The sequence below is a fragment of the Ictalurus punctatus genome, chromosome 1, assembly GCF_001660625.3.
Source record: "Ictalurus punctatus breed USDA103 chromosome 1, Coco_2.0, whole genome shotgun sequence".
Classification (NCBI taxonomy): domain Eukaryota; kingdom Metazoa; phylum Chordata; class Actinopteri; order Siluriformes; family Ictaluridae; genus Ictalurus; species Ictalurus punctatus.
The window spans coordinates 27,805,894-27,813,950 of NC_030416.2; positions in this window are offsets into that span (position 1 = coordinate 27,805,894).

The following is an 8,057-nucleotide window of genomic DNA, read 5'->3' on the forward strand; positions in this document are numbered from 1 at the left end:
TTGACCTTAATTTAGTAACAGCAAATGTTGGCGTAACAAAAATGTCAAGTAGTAGCCAGATTCTGATGGTTAATTATATATAGTCATGTGAAAAATTTAAGTACACACCATGGAATTTTTAATTTATTTATTTATTTATTTATTTATTTATTTTACATATTTGGACAAGCAAACATTTGATCATCTTTGAAACAGTGCCTATTACTGAAGTTGATATACTTGAACAAAACCACAAGCAAAATGAACTTTTTCAATTATTCAATAGAAATATCAATATAGATATTATTCTATGGAAAAAGTAAGTACACCCTTTGCCTCAAAAGCTAGCATTGCCCCCTTTACCAGAAATAACTTCTTGTAGGCGTTTTGTAAATTGTCCACCAGGCTTGCTGGAATTTTTGACCACTCGTCCATGCAATATTCTTTCAGTTGCAAGATGTTTGAGGGTTTTCTTGCATGTAAGATAAGATAAGATAAAATAAGACTTTATTACTCCCCAGATGGAGAAATTAGGGTGTCACAGCAGCAGCCAAAAAAAAATTAAAGAAGAGATAAAAGAGATAGTAAGGAGAGCAATACAGAGATATATAAAGAGTATATACAAGATGTATAAATATGTATAGACATAAGCGAAAACACACACACATTATATTATATATATATATATATATATATATATATATATATATATATATATATACACACACACACATGTTACACATATATAACATGTATATATGTGTAACAGTTAATTTGCTGTCCCCTCAAAATAACTCAACACACAGCCATTAATGTGTAAACCACTGGCAACAAAAGTGAGTACACCCCTAAATGAAAATGTCCAAATTGGGCCCAAAGTGTCAATATTTTGTGTGGCCACCATTATTTTCCAGCACTGCCTTAACCCTCTTGGGCATGGAGTTCACAAGAGCTTCACAGGTTGCCACTAGAGTCCTCTTCCGCTCCTCCATGATGACATCACGGAGCTGGTGGATGTTAGAGACCTTGTGCTCCTCCACCTTCTGTTTGAGCATGCCCCACAGATGCTCAATAGGGTTTAGGTCTGGAGACATGCTTGGCCAGTCAATCACCTTCACCCTCAGTTTCTTTAGTGTGTTTGGGGTTGTTATCATGCTGGAATACTGCCCTGCGGCCCAGTCTCAGAAGGGAGGGGATCATGCTCTGCTTCAGTATGTCACAGTACATGTTGGCATTCATGGTTCCCTCAATGAACTGTAGCTCCTCAGTTCTGGCAGCACTCATGCAGCCCCAGACCATGACACTCCCACCACCATGCTTGACTATAGACAAGACACACTTGTCTTTGTATTCCTCACCTGGTTGCAGTCACACACGCTTGACACCATCTGAATCAAATAAGTTTATCTGGGTCTCATCAAACCACAGGACATGGTTCCAGTAATCCATGTCCTTAGTCTGCTTGTCTTCAGCAAACTGTTTGCGGGCTTTCTTGTGCATCATCTTTAGAAGAGGCTTCCTTCTGGGACGACAGCCATGCAGACCAATTTGATGCAGTGTGCGGCGTATGGTCTGAGCACTGACAGGCTGACCCCCCACCCCTTCAACCTCTGCAGCAATGCTGGCAGCACCCTACGTCTATTTCCCAAAGACAACCTCTGGATATGATGCTGAGCACGTGCACTCAACTTCCTTGGTCGACCATGGCGAGGCCTGTTCTGAGTGGAACCTGTTCTGTTAAACCACTGTATGGACTTGGCCACCGTGCTGCAGCTCAGTGTCAGGGTCTTGGCAACCTTCTTATAGCATAGTCCATCGTTATATAGAGCACCGATTCTTCTTTTTCAGATCCTCAGAGAGTTCTTTGCCATGATATGCCATGTTGAACTTCCAGTGACCAGTATGAGGGAGTGTGAGAGCGATGACACCAAATTTAACACACCTGCTCCCCATTCACACCTGAGACCTTGTAACACTAACAAGTCACATGACACTGGGGAGGGAAAATGGCTAATTGGGCCCAATTTGGACATTTTCACTTAGGGGTGTACTCACTTTTGTTGTCAGTGGTTTAGACATTAATGGCTGTGTGTTATCTTGAGGAGACAGCAAATTTACACTGTTACACAAGCTGTACACTCACTACTTTACATTGTAGCAAAGTGTCATTTCTTCAGTGTTGTCACATGAAAAGATATGATCAAATATTTACAAAAATGTGAGGGGTGTACTCACTTTTGTGAGATACTGTATGTATATATATATATATAGTAGCAAGTCTAGGTGATGGTGAGCTGAGCACAGACATTATTATAACAGACACATTATTTAAGTTCCGTGAGGGGTTTGAAAGCTGAAATCCCGTTCTGCAGTCAGAAAGTGCCGCGGGTGTAGCCAGGGGGTGTAATTCTCCGTTCCCTCCAATTCCTCTGCAAGAGACACAAAACAGATTATCATGCATACCTCGGGGGCCCTCTCTCCCTTTGCTAACGGAGAATCACCCTTTTATACTCTCCTGTCGGTTGCTGGATGGTGGAGAGTTGCTGCGCTGCTTATCAGCCATGTGTTTGTTGGCGGCTCCGCCCCATAGCCACGCGCTCTCCGGCTGTCCAAAACATTGTTGGTGCTGAAGCGGAACTGTCTCTTCAGCACCACAGCAGGAGGAGTGCTCTTTACTTCTCGTGCACCAGCAACCAGACTGTCGCCACAGTACCCCCCCTCAGCTCCGAGCCTACTGCTGCTGTGCGTCGGGCCCACAGTGCATCACGCCGTGAGAGGCCATCTGCGTTCCCATGTTGGGTCCCCGCCGGTGCTGGACCTGGAAAGAGAAATTCTGCAACGAAAGGGACCATCGTGTTACCTGGCATTAGTGTCTTTTGCCTCGGCCATCCACTGCAGTGGAGCGTGGTCCGTCACCAGAATGAAGTACCGACCGGCCAGGTAGTAACGCAGCTCCTTGATGGCCCACTTTATCACCAGGGCCTCTCTTTCAATGGCAGCATATCTCCTCTCAGCTGGGGACAACTTCCTGCTCATGTAGAGGATCATGTGTTGTTCTCCGTCGAAGATCTGTGAGAGGACAGCACCCAGCCCGGTCTCGGATGCATTGGTGTGTACGGTGAATGGAAGGGCAAAGTCCGGGTTACGCAGCATTGGGGTGCTTGTGAGAGCCTCTTTCAGGTCTCAGAATTGCTGCTCCGCTTCTGCAGACCATTTCAGAACATTTGATATGCCCACAGGGGGAAGGGCAGTGGAGCTGTATGCCCCCTTCACATTGGCATACAGCTGGTCCTAGATTTTATTCATTTACATTTATTCATTTACCAGATGCTTTTATCTAAAGCGACTTACAAATGAGAAAATACAAGCAAAATGAGAAAATACAAGCATTTTACTTGTTTTGCATTTTACCTACTGTGTGATGTTTGTAAGGGTTTTAGAGAGGGGGACATGGTTGAAGTCCCTGTTAATAATCATGAGTGCGCTCGGGTGTTGTGTCTGAAGTTTTGCAGTGATGGAGTGGATGATGTCACAGGCACATACCGCTACTGCCGATGGTGCAATGCACACAGTCACAATAATGGCATGAGAGAACTCCCTGGGCAAGTAGTATGGTCTCAGTCCCACAGCCAGTAGCTCTATATCTGGCGTACACATGCTCTCCTTCACCGTTATGTGTCCAGTGTGGCATCATTTTGAGTTAACAAAGACAGTTATACCTCCTCCCTTCTTCTTACCGCACTGTTTTCCTCTGTCTGCTTGCACTAGTGTGAAGCCAGCTAGATCAACCAAAGAATCAGCAATGTTCCCTGTTAGCCATGTCTCCGTGAAGCACAACGAACTGGCCTCCCTGTACTCACGTTAGCTACTCGTCAGTGCTGCAATCTTGTCTGACTTGCTGGCCAGTGATCTTACATTCCCCATAACAAATGATGGAAGGCACGGTTTGAGTCTCCTTTTTCTCTCCCGCTTCTCCCTAACCTTCGCGCCTGCTCTCGTCCCTTGCCTGTTCCTCTGTAGCGCCGTCGGCATGTTCGTCGGCAATGCCGCCACTCTAATCTGATACATCAGGAGCTGCTCCCTTGAATAAACAAGCATTGTCCGAGTAATTTGGTGGGTCCAAAAATACGGCAAGAAACATGTTTAAAATGACAAATTCGGCACAGACAATAAGGCAAAATAAAAAGTCTGACGTATTGAAAAGTCTGACGTAAAACCAGAACCATAGATGTACTGCCCGTTTAAAATCTTCCCCACAACTTTTCAATCTGATTCAAATCTGGGCTTTGACATTTCTTCTTTTTGAGCCACACCTTGGTGGATTTTCTAGTGTGCTTAGAATCATTATCCTGTTGAAAGGTCATTTCAGTTCAACTTTGGACAGACGGCCTCACATTATCTTCAAGTACTCTTTGATAAGATGCAGAATTCATAGCTGAATCAATGAATGTAAGCTGTGGAGTCCCTGAGGCAGCAAAGCAGCCCCAAACCATAACATTTCCACCACCGTGCTTCACAGTTGGTATTTTTCTCCTGAAAAATTGTCTTTGGTCTATGCCAAACATGTCTGCTGTTACTGTGGTCAAACAACTCTATCTTTGATTCATCTGTCCAGAGCACATTATTTCAAAAGGCCTTGTCTTTGCTTATACGCTCATTGGCAAACCGTAATCTTGCAAAGGCTTTTTCCTGTCATGCCCCCCATGTAGGTCTATTCGTGCAGACTCTTTCTGATTGTAGAAGCATGCACTTTGACACAAACAGTTGCAAGACTTACTAGCAGATACTGTGATGAATTTTTGGGGTTACCAAAATACATGTAAAATATACCAAATATGGACATTACTGCAGTAGCAGTCAGGTAGAGAGTATAATAATAACAACAATAATTTAAATACAATTTTTTTCATAATATAGTGTGAAAAATGCAGGTAGTCAGTATAGAAATGGGCAAAAATTGCAAGGGGAGTGGGATGGTGATCAGCTGAGTGTATTGTCAGTCAGTCCAGTCTCTGAGTATTGAGGATTCTGATGGCTTGGTAGAAGAAATGTTGATGCAAATGCACAAGCCACCACCGTGAGCCTTACCACACAGAGCTGCATTTCTGTTAGCATGAAACGAGGCAAGCCTTTCCAGCTGAATGGCAGCATCCGGAACTCTGTTGCTGAGCCACGTGTCCGTGAAAACAAAAGATGAAGTAGTCTCTAAACTCATGCTGCGTATTCTGCGGAGTCAGATGTAGTTCAATTTATTGTCCAGGGAGCAGACATTGGAGAGCAGTATGGAAAAGAGAGCCAGTCAGCTAGGGTTTCTTTTAAGTCTAACATGGATCCCTGCCCTTTCCTGGCATCAGGCAACACCAAGGACCGGAGGCCTGGTCCCCGCAGCAAGCCATGATCGCATAACGCCTCCAGTAAATCATCATGCAGGTTGGTTGTTGCAGTGTTTGGTGATGATAAACATGAACACCGGTTGCACCGATGTACATGTGCCAAAACTAGCACCATTTTGGATCTGGATAGGTGGCTGTGTTCTATTGGCACACCACCATCTTGGCATATCCACTGGGTTAAGATGTTTCTCAAAGGGCTCTTTCCATCATAGAACAATAACTTCAGTAGAGGTCAACACTCCCTGTACTCAGCAGAGCTTGTGCATGGTCTTCCCCTCCTTACATTCTGACCAGGTAGCCAGATTATCTTTGGGGCCACCTAAAGATCTTTTCCACAACCTGTCCAAACTTCTCCCATGCCTGAGCTTTTGCTGCAGTTCTTCTTTCCTATACATTTCAACTGAATTTGGAGAGCCCTCCATGAGCATTACTCAGAAGTCCTCCTTTTTTACCATGACTGCTTCCTTCACCAGTGGTGTCCACCAGCGTTTTCTGGCCTTCCAGACACAGCTTCTTACAGTTAGCCTTTATGTTATGAATCTGAACATAGTCTGTTCAAACTCAATGTCCCTGACCTCACTCAGTACACAGAAGAATTCATTTTGGAGGTGGGAGTTAAAATTGTCTCTCAGTTTAGTTTCTGCCAATATCTGGCTGGCAGCCTCTTCGAAAACTACTCACCACCAAGTACCAAGTTCAAGCAACCATGTGTTTTCGAATAAATTGACTGCACAGATGTCTAAGAACATATCACTGCTGTGATTTAGATCTGGAAGGCCATACCTGCCAATCACACCCACCTAAGTACCCCTCCAGTTACACCATGGAGTCAGCTCCACTTTCCCAAACTGTTTCTCCTAATCATGCCCCTCTTAGAATCTACATCATACCCAACATAAGTACAGAAGTCCCCCAATAGAACTATGGAGTCAGCGCCATCTTGAATATTCTGAACTGTTATTTGGCATAAGAAACAGTCCAGTTTTCCTTCCTGAGCCTTATCTCATAGACTTCAAGTTTCCATCTTACACATTCACCTACCTGCTACCCGACTGTCTATTAAGCAACTCTACAATGTCCTTCTGTATTGTAGTACAATGCTTTCATGCCTTCCCTTTTTAACATTTTCAACTTGTGCTACGTTTGAGTAGGGGTTGTAACTTGTAATACCCAACCTCCGGCCTGGAAAAGTATAGGTAATTTGAATGCAGCAATGAAACTACAAATGTCAAAAAGTCTCCACAATGCATTTAAAAGACATCATTATAATGCACAAGGTGTGCCCTGCCTTCCTTTTGAACATTTTCAACACAGAAACTAGAAAGGCTTAAATGTCCACTTAGAGTATTTCACTGCCAGGAAAAGAATTTTGTGTCCAAGCACTGACTCAGTAATATAACACCACCTGCTGGACAAAAATCTAAATACACTTTAAAAGACAGCTTACGAATTTGCTGGGAAGGTCAGTCCTGGACAAATTGGCAGTCGTTTGAAATCTGTGCCATTTGTAAATTATTTTCCTTGCAGTGGAATGATTTCAAATAATTTGGAGATCTTTTTAAATCCATTGCCAGACTCATTGGCATCCACAACCTTTTTTGATGGCATTACAGAACTCTATATATCTTGCCATGATGACACCACACACCTCAATAGCAAAGGGAACACCAGACACAAGATATGAGAGTGGTATAAATAAGACAGGTTCCAAACACTGGTACCCAATCTTGAACACCTGATTCAAATTTCATGGATTTTAAGGTGTGATAAATGTGGGGGTGTACGTACTTTTCCCATGTGACTGATCTGTTTTCTTTTTTTGTAAATTTAAATTGTGAAAATGAACAATATAAATTTTGTGTCATTTTATAGATGTATCAACTTTGTTATCAGGCATTGTTTCAAAGAGGATCAAATGTTTGCTTGTCCAAATATGTAAAAAACAAACAAACAAACAAAGAAACAAAAAACCCAAAAAGTTTCATGGGTTTCACATGACTGTACATGGTTATTTCCTTCTTGCAAAAGGTTGTTGAGCTTCACAAAATGGGATGTGGCTATAAGAAAATAGCATAAGCACTGAAAATGCCCATTTCCACCATCAGGGAAATAATTAAGAAGTTCCAGTCAACTGGAAATGCTATGAATCAACCTGGAATTGAATGTGTCTATAGTGTCTCAACACACTGTGAAGAGGATGATTCAAGTGGCCAAAAAATCTCCAAGGATCACAGCTGGAGAATTGCAGAAGTTGCGTCTTGAGGTCAGAAAGTCTCCAAAACTACAATCTGAAGTCACCTACATCACCACAAGTTGTTTGGAAGGGTTTCAGAAAAAAAGCATCTACTCTCATCAACAAACAAACCCAAATACAATATTTATCGTCTGGGCCGTCGTGGGTGACAGCCCTGCCCACCCCATCAGCTCCGCAGTCTTCAGTTTGCTAGACACAACTGGAACTTCAAATGGCATTGGTTTCTATGGTCAGATGAAACCAAAATAGAGCTTTTTGGCAATAAATACCAGAGGTGGTTTTGGCACACTCAGCCATATGGAAAAGTACCTCGTGCCCACGATTAAATATGATGGTGGCGGTTTAATGTTTTGGGGCCGTTTTTCTGCCAGAGAACCTGGACATTTTGTTAGGATATATGGCATCATGGACTCGATCAAATATCAACAGAT